At 38.9% G+C, this 14,518-nt stretch overlaps 1 protein-coding gene across 2 annotated transcripts in view; it reads right to left on the bottom strand.

The window, feature by feature from the left end:
* Positions 1-14,518, bottom strand: part of LOC131756124 (T-cell immunoglobulin and mucin domain-containing protein 4) — a 104,816-nt gene that overhangs the window by 41,906 nt on the left and 48,392 nt on the right. Inside the window, exon 1 of one of the 2 annotated variants that reach the window (XM_067032009.1) lies at positions 3,419-3,454. The exons of the other annotated variant lie outside the window; for it this stretch is intronic. The gene's annotated coding sequence lies outside the window, so the exon portion shown is untranslated. Of the gene's footprint in view, positions 1-3,418; positions 3,455-14,518 lie in introns of those variants that run through there. 2 annotated transcript variants of the gene reach the window in all.

Genomic DNA, 14,518 nt, shown 5'->3' with positions numbered 1-14,518 from the left:
GCTTAATTATATGCCAGGCACTCTGCTACATGATATAGCTGTATTACTGAATTCTCACAACCCTAAGAAATAGAAAATTTTTTTTCTATTTTAACAGATGAGGAAACTGAAGCTTAAGGGAGCTAAGCAAATGACATTCACAGCAAAAATATTGTAGAAACAGAACTTAAGCCAAGACTTTCTGATTGATCCCAAAGTCCATGGTCTTAATCACTACACCCTCCTTTGATCTGTGACTCTTATGGCATTGCACCATGAGACCAAGCATACCAGTGGCCAACTCCTACCTAGCCCCAGAGAGGGAATTTAAGGATGCACAGATGTTCTAGATTTTTTTTTTAATTTCATTTGATTGTCACCAGCCAAATGAACCTTAAACCTTCAAATTTCTCACACTGAAGGATTAGTGAAAATACAAATCTTGGGTGAGGCTCTGGAATCAGAGAACCCAGAAAACAGGGGGAAGGGATGAAAATAGAGGGATTCAAAGAAAGTCTTTTCACTGTATGTTCACTAAACTGTGAATCCTTTTCCTACCCTATTCCCAGGAAACTGGGTGATTTAATCTCTCACTAAACTGATGGCCCAAATAAAACACTCAAAGATACTGATATCTGGGTGCCCCCCAACAATATCACCCAATCCCCCTTCAATAAAGTCACCAGTGCATGAGTCTCAGGCATGCATGCAGCACTGCTAATCAGTTTTTAGGGTGTCACTTTAAGATATGAATAGACAACCAAGAATCTCCAGACATTTCAGGAAAGTCTTCTGTACGAAAAAGATGTAAAGACAACAGAGAGAGCAGAATAAAACAAGCAAACAAATAAAAAACAAACAAAAAAACCCAAAACTAGTGTCTTCCAAGAAAAAAAGAAACAGAGAAACTATAAAAAAGAAAAATCAGAGAAAAAAGAAAGAGCTCCTAGAAATGTAAAAGATTATACTTACCCCCAAATTTTATGGAAGATTTGAAAAATAAAGTTAAGGAAATTTTCTAGAAAATATAACCTATCTATGAAGTCTAATAGCTAGGGGTGTTTCAGAATATTAAAACAGAAAATTGAGAAGAGGAAATTATTAAAGAAATATTTTTCTAAATTCTCATAACTAGAAAACATGAGTCTCCAGATTGGGAGGGCCAATCAAAGGCTAAACTTCACGAATAAAAAGATCCCCACAAAAATAGTATATTATCATGAAATATAAGAATATTAGACATAAGGAGAAGATATTAAAAAGCTCCAGAGGGGGGCTTTCCTGGTGGCGCAGTGGTTGAGAGTCAGCCTGACGATGCAGGGGATACGGGTTCGTGTCTCGGTCCGGGAGGATCCCACGTGCCACAGAGCGGCTGGGCCCGTGGGCCATGGCCGCTGGGCCTGTGCGTCCGGAGCCTGCGCTCCGCAATGGGGGAGGCCGCAAAAGTGAGAGGCCCGTGTACCACACACACACACACACACAAAAAAAAAAAAGCTCCAGAGGGAAAACAAACAAAAACATATTGCATTGAAAGTATTTAGGATCAGAATTGCATTGGTCTTCTAAATAGCCAAGCTAGAAAATAATGCAGGAATGCTATCAAAACTCACAGGGGAAAATGATGGTTATATCATAATAATAGAAACTCTGGCTACTGGTTTAACACAAAATTGTAATATGACTTCCTTGGGAAGATGGGCAGACAGAAAGTAGGGTGTTGGCACTAGAGTCAAACCCTATTTGCCATTACAGGAGGTCAATACTGAATGTCCAAACTGATCAAACAATACCAGCAGAAGCCCATTATTAGTAAAATGGATGTAAAAAACTGAAGAAAAACCCAAGGAGTTCAAATTTTATGGAAAGGAGTAGGAAAGGAATTCACTATTTTTTAGTATGAAGCTTTTAAAAATAACTAGATTATTTTAAATAATTTAAAAGAATTTATTTGTTATTTACAATACATTTATTTTTTTAAATGCACATATTGAGAATACCTAGCACTCAGATCTTAGTTTCCAACACTACTCTCCAACAAAAGGAACTACAGCTCCTTGGGAAAATGGCTGATTCTAGGACTGAGGCAGGAAATATTTAAGATCTGTCTGGAGCATCTTGCAGTGCTAGGAAGTAGGGAAATGCTGGGGGTGGGCGGCAGGAAGAATTACAATTTAAAGCTGTTAAAGGGACAAAGGAGACAACTGAAAGAGTTCCTAAAGACCGGAGCTAGAACAAACTTAACAACAAAATAAATAAAGTAGTACTAGATTATAACCCAAAGTAGATAAGATATCTATGAGTCCATACTGGTATAATAATTGAATCAATACATATGTGGGGGAGAAGAGACAAATCTTCTTCACAGAAGAATTCCAAGTAATTTATGTAGATACTCCCTCCTCAAGGAGGTGAAGCAAAACTCCCTTCCTCATGTGTGGGCTGGACACAGTGATTTTCTACCAAAAAAATACAGTGTGGAGAGGGAGTAAAAAAGACTAACTTTACAGTGGAGAACACTGACAAACACTGCCTCAGGCAGGCAATCAAGATCAGCATCAACAGAGACAAGTCATATTGATAGTATGCAAGATGTGAGGTAAATGGCACTTTACCTCTGCAGTCTCCTCCCAAGAACCCAGAGCCTAAGTCTAGTTATGAGAAAAACATCAGACACAGCCCAACTGAGGGGCATTCTACAAAGTATCTGGCAAGTGTTTCTCAAAACTTCAAGGTCATCAAAAATAAGAAAGGTCTGAAAAACTTACAGCTAAGAGGAGCCTATGGAGACATGATAACTAAATGCAATGTGGTATCCTGAATGGGATCCTGGAAGACAAAAAGGCCATTAGGTAAAAACTAAGGAAACTTTTGGACTTTGGTTAATAATAAGTATCAATGTTCATTCACTAATTGTAAAAAATACACCACACTAATGGAAGATGTTAACAATAGGGAAAACTAAGTATTGGTTATATGGGAACTCTCTGTATTATCATCACAATTTTTCTATAAATCTAAGGCTGTTCTAAAATACATGAAGTTTATTATTAAAGAAGTACATATACCTTTATTTTAGAAATGAAAATGCTAATAGTAATTTGGTATCTGGAAGGGGTCACACACTGGAAAAAAGAGACTAAGCTTCGTTGTCTTCTCTTCCTAAAATGGGATCAGTGGACACGCTTCAGGAAATTCACAAATATCCTAATATTGGATGGTTCATTTGTCTCATTGTATTAAAGCATACTCTTCTTCGGAGAGGGGCGATAGCAGTCCTAGATACTCCATGTGTTTGCCACCTTCTTTTTCGATGTATGGAGTCTGCCTCTGGAGAACCTGTTCCCCCTCTTTCTCAGTCAACAAAGTGCAGTTGGCATTGATTTTATTTGTGGTGATTGGCTCAAGGATGGACAGGTGACCCAAACAAAGCCAAGGATACACAGTCTTGTCACATTTACTAGAGCTTTTGAGAAACAGGGACTCTCCCTCTTTGCCGCTGGTCTTTGAACTGTGAGGACATGAGCCTGAAGCCAATGTTAGTCATCGTACAGCCAATGGGTGAAGGCTGCCTGATAAGAGAACCAATCAGGCACAAAGCAAGTGGAGACATAGAGAAACCATGGTTTGAGGCCCTGAATCAAGGCACATCAGTGTGCCAGTAAATTCCCTTCAGGGCTTCAGCAATTTGTGTTGAGTCTTTTGTCATTTGGAATCAAAAGACCCCAAGTCTACCTCTACATAGTGGTAATTTGGCTGGATGACTAAAGTTTTCCCAGTCTTAAGAGTTTACACTATTATCTAGTCCAACTACGTGCCTCACCAAACACATACTTCACCCCAGCTAGTATCTGACACCTATTATACCCTAGGTGTGTGGAAACTCTTCTAGGCTCTGGGCTCTGGGAGTAAAGACAAATAAGACATAGATTTTACCCTTAAGGACCTGATAGGTTCATCTTTAGGCAGAGGCGCTGCTCTTATCAGGTCCCATTCTAAAGATAAGGCCACAGAGGATAAAAGTCTTTTAAGTAATAGAAAGAAAATAGAATCCAAGTTTTCTGATAAAGGGCTCTTTGTGGTAGCCAGTAATTCCTCTCTGGTTAAATATAATCCCACTCATTCATTTTTATTTCTTCATTTCTTCATCATTATTGCAGGGATCAGCAAACTATGGCCCATTATCCATTTTTATAAATAAAGTTTTATGGCAACACAGCCATGCCCATTTGTTTACCTCTTGTCTATGGCTGCTTTCACACTGCAATGGCAGGGTTGAGCAAATGCAGCAGATACTGTATGGTCCACACAGCCAAAATGTTTACTATCTGGTCTTAACAATAAAATACTGTCAGCCTCTGAATGATATCTTGAGTTCTTGCAATGTGCCAGGCTGCAATGTTATACCAGCCATTCTTGTCCTCAATAAGCTCACAGGCTAGTGTTTCCTAGTGAGAGACAAGCAAGTTAACAGACAATAAAGCACATTTTGATAAGATGAGACAGGGAGAGGATGGAACACTATGGGAGTGTTAGGAAAAGATTCCTAGTGTTAAAGGTGGAAGAAAAGAGCCAAGGACACTTTCTAAGTCTAGACCTAGAGGACATTGGAGAGGATTGGGGCGGGGTAGAAAGAATTTCAGGCAGGGGGAGGAGCCTATACATTTCAGTGGTGATAGGCGCAAGGCATTTCAGACTAACTGAAGAATTTGAGCTTTTCAGTTGTTTATTACATTGTTAAAACTTGAATCTTGGAAAAGAAAGGCAAGGGAAAGATCACTAATTTACCATCCTTTCAAAGCCTGATACATGGGGTCAAGCGTCTGCTTGCATACTTTCTTCCAAGTAGTCCATTCTACCTCCATACAGCCCTAGTTATTAGGAAAATGGAAAGGAATTAACATTCACTAAACTGCAGCTATGTGCTAAGTACTGCGTTGTTCACATATATTCCCAACCACAAACCTGTAAAGAAGTATTATCTTTTACACTATTTATGCAAGGAAAGAGAGGTAGGAAATGTTAAAAATTTAACTCACAATATAGCTTTTGTTGTCTAGTATATTAGCTAGAGCTTCTTTGAGGACAAGGACAGAGGGTCACTCATATTACCCCAGGGAAGAGGGGACTCCTGACAAGGGCACTCATGGTCTGGAATGCCTACCCCATCAGGAACCTCCAAGGCATCACTTGCTCTGCTCTTCTCTCAGGTGTCTCTTTCTGCTCAACAGTGAACCTCTCCCCATGACCAGTTTCCTCATGACTTCAGCTTGTTCCTGGTCCACATCACACACCCCAGACCCAAGCGCTCTCTGCGACCCTCAATTCAGCTCTCTGAGTTGGTTGACTCATTCTCTCCATTATAAATTCCACAGCCCTGAAAGAGAACTCAAGTTCCTCCATTTCTCATTTCCCATGTCAGGCCTTAGGTTGTAGTTCACTGGCAGGTCTGTGGTTGGCACCCTAGGATCATGAGAAGAAAGACCCCACTGTGCAGAATACAATCATTCCATTTGCAATTTGAGCGATGAGGGCTATGAATGGGGTACAGCCCCTCAGAACTGGTTGGGGTGAAGCAGCAATGACTAAGAACTCTAACACAAATAAGAATTTGTATGTTTGTCACCAAAATAGACAGTTGAATCACTTAGGAATTCATTCAAATGTGAGCAACAGAGAATCCAATTCACAGAAGCCTAAACATAAAGGGTTTGTTTTTTCCTCTCATAACAAGACATCTGGATGTAGGCAACCCACAGATTCAAAATTATCAAGGACCCAGGCTCTTTTCTTTCTGTTCTCTCTTATTCATTTGTCACAGCATAGTCACGGTAGGGTTGACGTACTTCTGAACGTCAGGTTCATCTTTGGGAAGGGGAAATGAGAGTCAAAAGTTCTCACATCATTGTTCCGTGAATTTCATTGGGGAAAGGAAGACCTTCTAAGCAGTCTTCCTCTTATAACTTATTATCCAGAACAAGGCTACCAGCCAGTTCTCAAATCCAACCTATGAGATGTCTATGACTAGTTTAGACGAATCAGGGACATCCCCTGAGCCTGGGGTAGGGACTTGGGGTCTCTGAGATCAAGGGACGCTGTATGCTCATTTCCTGAAAAAGTAGTAGAGTTCTATTAGGAAAAAGAAAGGCTGTTAGTTGAGCAGCGAACAGCAACTGCTCTAACAGAACACTCCTCCAAGACAAGAGACCTGTATATGCACCCCCTCCAGCTGGCCCATTGTTTCCAGTAGATAACACGTTCTTGTTGAGTCAATGAATGAATGAATGAATGAATGAATATTTTGAGTCATGAAAGACAGAAACTAATACAAAGTAGAAAGAAGACCATGGTGGCTGTCAGGAGATACAAACATTTCAAAAATCTCTGTGAGACCTTGTCTCACCTCTCTGAACCTCAATTTCTTCATCTATAAAATAAGATTGAATAGTCCATTCACCATAAAGTTGATTTGGGGATGAAATGAGACTACTTATGGGTAAGTTGTTTGAAATCATAAAGAATTAGGAAATATTGTTTCAACTTACAAGCAATGGAAACAAAGATAGGAGGAAACTGGCCCGAGTCAATAGGCCTTAGAACTCATTCTTGCAAGGGAGAACTCCACAAATAGAAAAGGAGAAATGGAAATCCCCCAGGGATTTCCTAGTTGGTCCAAATGTAGTGAAATCACTACTTCCAGGTTACACTGTATTGTGGAATCACAGATGCATATAGCTGGCTGCCTGTGGCAACTGAGCTCCATTTGATTCCATAGAGCTTAGAGGTAGTTGTTTTTACAAATATTTCAGCTAACTTCAGGCACACGGTGAAGGAGCATGCCCCACCTCATGGTGTCAGATTCTACCACCAGACTTCATTTGGCCAGTGCGTGTGGGCAGGAGTGTCTTGGTTCACCTGCAGGTGGAAGCCTATAAGAACTGGTGTACAATTCACTACTTTCCCTCCCCTGACAGGGCAACTGGCTCCAAACAGTGAAAGCTCCACAAGCCTGAGTCCCAGGGTGACAATCACATCAAGCAGGAACCCCTCTCCCGATGACCCTCCATGGAAGCAAGCAGAAACAAGACTGCATTGTTCTAAACCACTAAATTGTTTCACTGCAACGTAATGTCATGTACCCTAATACCACCGCAGTGGTGTGGAAACAGCAACAAGGAGGGGTTAAAAACATTCTTTGAAGAGAGCCAGTCCAGGATTGGAGGCTCTGACACTAGTCCCGTGGCCTACCTCTCTACACCCTTAGCCTTGCTCATGTTCGTCTATCAGCCTAGATCTGTGGTTCTCAGATCTGGCTGCACCTTCAAATCACAGGAGGAATTTAAAATACATGCCCAGGTTCTACATCAGACATTGTGATTTCATTGGTCTTCGGGGGGGGGGGGGCGGTGCCTAGGCACTGGTATTTTTTTAAGCCAAATGCACAGCTAGGTTAGAGAGCTACTTGTCTAGAATTCCTTAATGTTATTTAACTGGTTCACCCTTTAACACTCAGACTGAATCTTCTCCAAAAAGTCTTCCTGAGTCCAAAGTTCCCACTTGAGCTCCAGTAGCAACCTGGGCACATGTGATCTCTGTAATTAGAACATCACATAAGATTATCCATTTCCACATCTACTTTCCAAACAGAGTGTGATCTCCCAGAACACAGGGACTGTACTAAAATCTTCCTGTAGCCCCAACACCTAGATCCTGGCATCATGCTATATATCAAGGTATATATGCAATAAATGCTTATTTATTTAAACAGAGAAAATACCACTTGATTAAAACTAAGAAACCAATGGCAACCTCTGAGAAAACAGCTTTAATAGAACTTGGAAGAAATGACAACCATTCTAAACTGAGAAGTGAATGTGAAAGTAAGTTATTTGAAGATGTTGTCTTGTCAAGAGAAATAGAAAGGCAGATGATGGTGGTCAAGAGAATGGGTCATTTTTAGGAAGGGAAAAAAGCCAATTTTGTAGGATTGGGAATGATATCTTTCAAAAGGAAAAGTGTGTTTCAACAGAAAAGTATAATTTTTGTTAGTCAAGGATTCAGAAATAGGAGAAGGAGGTGGAGAAAAGAGCACAGGTATACAAAATGGCAAAAATGGTTATTTCTATGTGGTGAGGTTTGGGTGATACTTTTTTCTCTTCCAACAGGTGCTCAATAGGTACTTCTCTGTGTGAGTGAATATGTATAATTTTTCACAGGTGAAGAGTTGAGTTCATTGTACAGTTTAAGGCACAATATCATCTCAAGTCTGTTAAGCCTTCTCATATTTTCCCTTATATCTCCACATCTACCCCAATTTTTCTTTAATGTATTGTGTGTCATTGGATATATAAGTATCCTTGAAAGATACATAGTATTGCTTTGTATACTTTTTTTCAAACTCACAAAATGTTTTGTTATAGATCTCATTCTGCTTCCTTGTTTACTCAACCCTGTATTCTTGAGCTCTGTGTTACCATATGTACATTTATCTTATAGTTTCTAACTGCTGCATAATATACCATTGTAGGCATATCCCCTATTATAGTCATCCCTTCTCTTAATGATGAACACCTAGTTTACCTCCAACTCCTGGCTAACACTAAAAACATTTCAATGAACCTCATACATGTCCTGACATGGACCTGAGAAAGAGTTTTTTAGGGGTTGGTATCCAGACAAGGGATTGTTAAATTATAGGCTAGTCGCACACTTAATTTCAACACATGCTGCCAAATCTCTCTCCAGCACAACTGCACAGTTTTATGCCTACCGGATGTGCATGTGAATTTTGTTTCCCCACATCCATGCTAACAATACGATCCTTCTATAATTTTTGCCATGCTGATAGATGTAAAGTGCTACTTTGTTCCCTTTGGATTTCTTTGATTACTAGTGAGTTTAATCATCCCTTCACTTACTGTAACTGTTTCTGTTTCCCCTTCAGTGTGCTGACTTCTCTTATCTTTGCCCATTTTTCTAATTGTTTCCTTTCTCTCTCTCAGTGTGTGTGTGTGTGTGTGTGTGTGTGTGTGTATTGTCATCTCTGAACATTACAAGTGATTCCTTCTGCTCCATCATCCCTCTGACAACTTTGTCAGTTGAATATGTCATTGAAATGAGAACCTTAATAATGATATATTAAAATCCATCAAGCTTTATCCTCATGGCTTCTACCTTGAAGGTCTTATTTAAGAGTTCTTTTTCCACTCTAAAATTACTATAATACCTGCCTATATTTTTTTCTATTAAGTGTATAGTTTTACGTTTGAAATTGGTCTTTAATTCCTCTGGAGTTCACCATATATATGGTATGACGTAGGGATTCAACATTATTTTGTCTATATAGTAAGCTAGTTTTCTCACTACTCTCTGCTAAATGTCCATTCTTTCTTCAATGATTGGTGATGCCATCTCTATTATAAGCTATGTAGAATATTAGACAAGTAGGTAAATATGTGTGAATGTGTTTGTGTTCTATGCTGTTTACTCTGATGCACTGGGGTTTCTTGTTCTTGTTGTTGGTGGTGTTGAACATTCTTTATTATATCAGCTTTGTATCAGAACTTAATATTAAGAAGGGTGACTCTAAACTCTCCCACTTCCTTTGGTCTTATTAAAAGCTTTTTTTAAACTATTTTATATTTTATACTTCCATGAAAATTCTAGATTCAATGGTTGAGTACTTAAAAAGATCCTGTTAAGATGGGAGGTGGGCAAAAGGGGTAAAATGTGGTCAGAAGTCCAAACTTCCAGGTATAAGATAAATCAGTTCTGGGCTTCCCTGGTGGCGCAGTGGTTGAGAGTCCGCCTGCCGATGCAGGGGACACGGGTTCGTGCCCCGGTCTGGGAAGATCCCACATGCCGAGGAGCGGTTGTGCCCATGAGCCATGACCGCTGAGCCTGCGTGTCCAGAGCCTGTGCTCCGCAACGGGAGAGGCCACAACGGCGAGGGGCCCGCGTACCACACACACACACACACAAAAGATAAATCAGTTCTGAGGATGTAATGTACAACATGGTGACAAAATTTAACAATATTGTATAGCTGAAAGTTGCTAAAAGAGTAAATCTTAAGAGTTCTCATCACAAGAAATAAATTCTAACAATGTAAGGCGATGCATATTAACTAAACTTATTGTGCTAATCATTTCATGATATATACAAATATCTAATCATCATGTTGTACATTTAAAACTAATACACACACACACACAAAAAAAAACTAATACAATACTATCTGTTATTTATATCCCAATAAAATTGGAGGAAAAAAAGAATCTGTTAGAGTTTTATTGAATAAGCTTGAATGATCTGATTAAGGAAGAAATGATATCTTAATAAATATTAAGTCATTCAATCCATGAACATAGTACATCAGGTTTTCTTGTGTTCCACGACAGAGTTTAACATTTTTCTTCATACAGGTTTTGTGCATCCTTGATTAGTTTAATGACTACATTATACTTTCTATAGCTAATGTGATTTATATCTTATATTTTCTAGACAATTATCGCTGAGATAGCAATTGCTGTTGGCATCTTAGCTACTTTCTATTTTGCATCCAAGTAACATGGATTACTGTTTTAAAAAATTTTATGAAACAAAAGGGGGAAAAAGAACACACATGAAAAGTTTGCCTTTATAGGAATAAGGCTATTTCTTCTTCTATATCAGGAAGAGTGACACAAGAAAGGTCAAAGAAATAGGAAAATGTAGTGGATTAATTGAGGGAAGTTGATTAGTTCATTCCTCAAATAGAAATAATCCTGATGGGTTCGAACTTCATCCCTTGAAGAAAGAAAATACCTTTCTGTTAGAAAAACCCGGGTCAGTCATTGTGTATCAAGGAGTTACTGGGGCAACAACTCTTTTCAAGAAGAGTTACAAAATACAAGAACTGAACAACTGAAACTTTAGAGCAAAAAAGAAAACTAAGATCAGAATGAAACATAAACAATACATCTCCACCTACATCCTCATCTATAAAATGAGGAGACTGTACTAAATGATATCTAAACTTCCTTCTACTTCAAGTCTCTGAAAATATTCCTTTTAGAAAATGAAACATGGGAGTGAAAAAATAATTTTAAGTGCAAATTAATCTCCTCCATTGACTTTCCTATTCTATTGGTTCTTCTGGCAAAGAGGCTTTGAGAAGAGTTCTTTTTTAAAAAAATTTTTTTGAATTGTATTTTTTTATACAGCAGGTTCTCATTAGTCATCAATTTTATACACATCAGTGTATACATGTCAATCCCAATCGCCCAATTCATCACACCACCACCACCACCCCACCACCACTTTCCCCCCTTGGTGTCCATACGTATGTTCTCTACACCTGTGTCTCAATTTCTGCCCTGCAAACTGGTTCCTCTGTACCATTTTTCTAGGTATGACATATATGCATTAATATATGATATCTGTTTTTCTCTTTCTGACTTACTTCACTCTGTATGACAGTCTCTAGATCCATCCATGTCTCAACAAATGACCCAGTTTCATTCCTTTTTATGGCCGAGTAATATTCCATTGTATATATGTACCACATCTTCTTTATCTGTTCGTCTGTCAATGGGCATTTAGGTTGCTTCCATGACCTGGCTATTGTAAATAGTGCTGCAATGAACATTGGGGTGCATGTGTCTTTTTTAAAAAATTTAATTAATTTATTTATTTTTGGCTGTGTTGGGTCTTCGTTGTGGTGCACGGGCTTCTCATCGCAGTGGTTTCTCTTGTTGCAGAGCACAGGCTGTAGGCACATGGGCTTCAGTAGTTGTGGCACACAGGCTCAGTAGTTGTGGCATATGGGCTTAGTTGCTCCACGGCATGTGGGATCTTCCTGGACTAGGGCTCGAACCCGTGTCCCCTGCATTGGCAGGTGGATCCTTAACCCCTTGGGCACCAGGGAAGTCCCAACATGTGTCTTTTTGAATTATGGTTTTCTCTGGGTATATGCCCAGTAGTGGGATTGCTGGATCATATCGTAATTTTATTTTTTGTTTTTTAAGGAACCTCCATACTGTTCTCCATAGTGGCTGTATCAATTTACATTCCCAGCAACAGTGCAAGAGGGTTCCCTTTGAGAAGAGTTATTCTTTATGGGAAACTCAAGAGGAATAAGTTTAGTGCATGTGACTGCACAGAGACAATTTGAGAATGGACACTTGGGGAGAGAACTGGATTATTTTTATCACTGTCATTGAGGCTGGTTACTGAACTGGCTCCTTCCCTTTCATCAGTTCTACCCCCACTTTAATACTGAAGCACTTTTCAACAGGGTCCATGTATTTTAAGAGTTTTCTAGCTTGGGAAGAGAAGAGGAAGACGGAGAAGTGAAACCTCTGGAGTTGCATTGTTAAAGAAAGCTTGTTCTTTCAGACCCTTTCCTGCCAAAATTTTACTCAAAGTTCCTCTTTTGTGAGGTAAGACTTATTTTTTTCCTTCATATTCAAATAAAAAAAATTTGTGACAAAGTACAAAACCCATCACTGGAGTATCTTGAAGAACAGGTATATTTTTTCACTTAGATGAGCTCCATGCCTCCACCAATACAGCAGGTCCAATCCCCTTACCAACATCTCCAGTGTAACTTGGAAATAAACCAAAGTTATGCTTTTGAAGAACAGTAAATCTTAAATCAAATGACCATCTCAAAATGCAAAAATACAGTTTAGAAATAGGTGGAGATACAAATAAGTTATTAAAAACAAATTCAAGACTCTTGCTAATAATAACACAAAACTGAAAATAACCTGAGTGGCACGTGCCATTGAAATGAAGAGTTAGACTGAATCATCCATATAAAGATTCAGCAACCATTTACAAGAATGTTACAGGTGTATCCTTATTGATGTAAAATGATCTCCATGACAGAAGTGAGGAAAATGACTCATGATTGAGTGTGACAATCAAGATACAAATGATTATGCACAATCTTAACCCATTTTCTAAGAAGAAACACACACATACACAGACACAAGCCTGAAGTGATATAAAAGATGTTAACAATGTCCTCCTCTGAGCAGAGGAAACAGGAGATTTTTGGTTCCTTTTTCCTTCATAATCTATATTTTAAAATTTTGTGTAACAATTAGCTTATGTTCTTCTATTAAAGCAAAAGACTTAAAAAGAAAGAAAACAAAACAAACGAAGACGAGTAAGTACTGGAGACACATGGCCCAGTCTCAGCATGTCACAAGCCTAATAGAAAAGTCACCAAACTTTGTTCATGCCTCAGTTTCCTTACCTGTAAAGTAGGAAGAGCTGTCTTCCTCTGGCACAGAGTTTTTGTGATACCAGGACACCCTCCCACAAACAATTAGTAATAAGTTAAACATACGTTTGCTGTGAGGCTTAGCAATTCTACTCTTAGGTATTTACCAAAGAGAAATGAAAACATGTCCACACAAAGACTTATACATAAATGCCCACAGCATTATTCTCAATAGCCAAAAACTGAAATATTCATATATTCTAAAATTCTAAAATGCTAATCAGCAATAAAATAAAAAAGAACAAACTACCATACATGCAACATGAATATCAAAACTATTATGCCCGGTGAAAAATCTAGACTGAAAAAAGAAGAAAAACCATGTGACAGACAGCAGAGACAGCAGATCAGTAGATCAGTAATTGATCAGTTGAGGCTGGAAGTATGGGGAGGGGACAGGTATTGCCTGCACAGAGGTACAGGGGAACTCACTGGTGTGATGGAAATGTCTGCATCTTGAATGTGGTGGTATTTACATAATTGTACGCAGTTGCCAATATGATATATGCTTAAAATGAGTGAATCTTATTGTATGTAAATTACACCTCAATAAAGCACACAGCAGAACTTAAGAAAAAACACTATCCAGTAAAGTATGTGAAAATATGTTATAAAATGTAAACCTCTATAGAAATAAAGGAATTTTTCTTAACAGCACTTCTATTAAAACTAAACAAAGGGGCTTCCCTGGTGGCGCAGTGGTTGAGAATCCGCCTGCCAATGCAGGGGACACGGGTTCGTGCCCTGATCCGGGAAGATCCCACATGCCGCAGAGCGGCTGGGCCCATGAGCCATGGCCACTGAGCCTGAGCGTCCAGAGGCCTGTGCTCCGCAACGGGAGAGGCCACAACAGTGAGAGGCCCGTGTACTACAAAAAAAAAAAAAAAAACTAAACAAAGTACAAAGAAACAACATTGGAATGCATTCAGCTAATGACAATTTCCCTTTGATAAACGGGGGAGTGTGTATAAGCAAAGAGAAAAAAGAATTGCTATCTGTTCCTTTGATTTCTTTTAGCTGTGTTAAACTTTACATAACAGTTCCAGGGAAAACATATATCCTATAAATTACTTTAATACTGTTCTCTTCTAAATACTTAATTGGAAAGTAGAGGGAAGAAAGGAGAGTAGGAAAAAAACTCCTCAGCTTCAGCCCCAAATCCTGCCATTGGAAACATAGCAAAACAGCTATATTAAATATTTGGAAAACCTTCAAGTCCACACTTTGCCTTTCTAATGGTACTTTGGAGAAACTAAGTCTGAGAATTGT

The sequence above is a fragment of the Kogia breviceps genome, chromosome 4 (assembly GCF_026419965.1).
Source record: "Kogia breviceps isolate mKogBre1 chromosome 4, mKogBre1 haplotype 1, whole genome shotgun sequence".
Taxonomy (NCBI): Eukaryota; Metazoa; Chordata; class Mammalia; order Artiodactyla; family Physeteridae; genus Kogia; species Kogia breviceps.
Note: the sequence above shows the minus strand (reverse complement) of the source record. Positions and strands in the feature narration are given on the sequence as shown.